Below are 1,908 nucleotides of genomic sequence, written 5' to 3'. Positions count from 1 at the left end.
TTCCTTCTGCCATGGGCAAGCAATAAAAACCACAAAGTCCAAAATTGAATTACCAAGAAAATCACAAAAAAGCTTGCCCGGCAACACAGGAGCCAGAATAATCACTTGGAAGTGCAAAGTGAATAAAAAGGTTTTTATTGAACAATAGATATCATATAATCCCAAGCGCTTTCGCTCGGTTATTACCAAGCTTTATCAAGGTAACAAAACATCTAGTGACCAAGTTGAAACAGTTAAATACATTTAAACATGTCACATGACCGTGGTTAATAAGCACAGTTCAATTTATTTAAAGGTCCCTGTTCTAAAAAGTTCCTTTCAGTCCGTTTAATACCATATAAAAAACAGAAAACAATAAACGGTCCTCATATGAATGACTGTTGGATATTGAAAATCCGTGTCCAAGGATTAAATATGGAGTACCAAGAAATCAATAAAAGATGATAACAAAGTTGACACACTGGACTAAAACTAAGTACAAGGGTAATTACATAAAAATACCCTTTAAATATTATAAATAATTAAAAATCCATGTGTGTACATACATTCTTTATATAAATCCTTATATATACATAAAATACATAGATATGTAACCAACCACACAAATAAAAATTAATAATAAAAAAATAATAGTAATGAAAAATATATGTGTGATTACATGTTAAAAAAGGGGTGTAAAAAATATGTGTAAATATGGGCATTGATGTTGTTTACACCATACTAGTTTGACCCGCCTTTATCATATTCTGTTTGGTGACTATTAATATTGATATTTTTTGAACTAGGAATACTAGTATATTATATTTGCATTGTTGACGGATGTATTTAAAGGAGGTCAACCCGACCTTGTGTTTTGGCATGTAACATTAAAGGCGGGTCAAAAGGGGAGGGGAGGTGGACAATTTCGCCACAGGGGAGGCAACAGGTTTCAGAACTTGGGCAATCCTATGCCCACACGGAACAATCCTCGACTTTAACTTCGAGCCACCTTAATGTTAACTTTGTCTTTTCCTCTCCTAGTGCAGCCTACACACCTATGCCAGCTACCTCTGTTATCCCGGACACCACAGTTTGTTCTGCTAATGTTTACAGTTGTGCTGTTTTTAATTTATCTGGGCGCAGCTTCTCTGACAGCCACATTAATGTTTTTAACAGAGGATTCACCTTTATCCCTTCGCACCGGACTTCTTTAACTGAGCTGCTTCTTGATCTACAGCTTTATGTGCGGAAGCTTAATTTAAAATGTTTTTTCCATGACTGCAACTCAGACAATGATAGTGATTCCACTACTACAGCGCACATTACTTTGCACCTCTCTGTATGCAGAAAGTGAAGCACCTTCAACCCTGTTCTCAATGGCACCCTAGCTACTTTCCTCAAAGTCTGCGAAAAAGACTTCAGAACTATGTCTGCCAATACAGCTCCAGATAAATGGTTTAATCTTTCCCCCTCAGAATTCACCGCTCTTAAAGCACTTTCCTCTGATACCACCTTGCGCATTATGAAAGCGGACAAGGGGACAGGTGTTGTCCTTATGGAACAGTCTAGATATACTGCCATTATGGAAACTGACCTTAATAACAGTGACTTTTTCCAACCTGTCACTCTGGATTCTATTCATGAAAGTTTCAAAGTCATCGATCAGCTTTTGAAATCTCTACATAATGACCAGTACATTTCTCTTGAAGAACTCATTTTTATGTCTGTCAATGATCCAAGCTTACGGAAATGTTTTGGCATTCCAAAGGTGCATAAAAATCCTGACAACCCTCCCTTCCGCCATATCATCTCTAATAAAAGAACTAAAACAGAAAACATCTCTGAATATCTAGACTGCTGCCTTAATCCTTTGGTACAGAAAACTCAGTTTTACATTAGAGACTCTTGGGCTTTCTTAAACATTTTATT

The sequence above is a fragment of the Protopterus annectens genome, chromosome 16.part0, assembly GCF_019279795.1.
Source record: "Protopterus annectens isolate FY-2018-M chromosome 16.part0, PAN1.0, whole genome shotgun sequence".
Classification (NCBI taxonomy): Eukaryota; Metazoa; Chordata; order Ceratodontiformes; family Protopteridae; genus Protopterus; species Protopterus annectens.
This window is presented reverse-complemented; position numbering follows the sequence as displayed.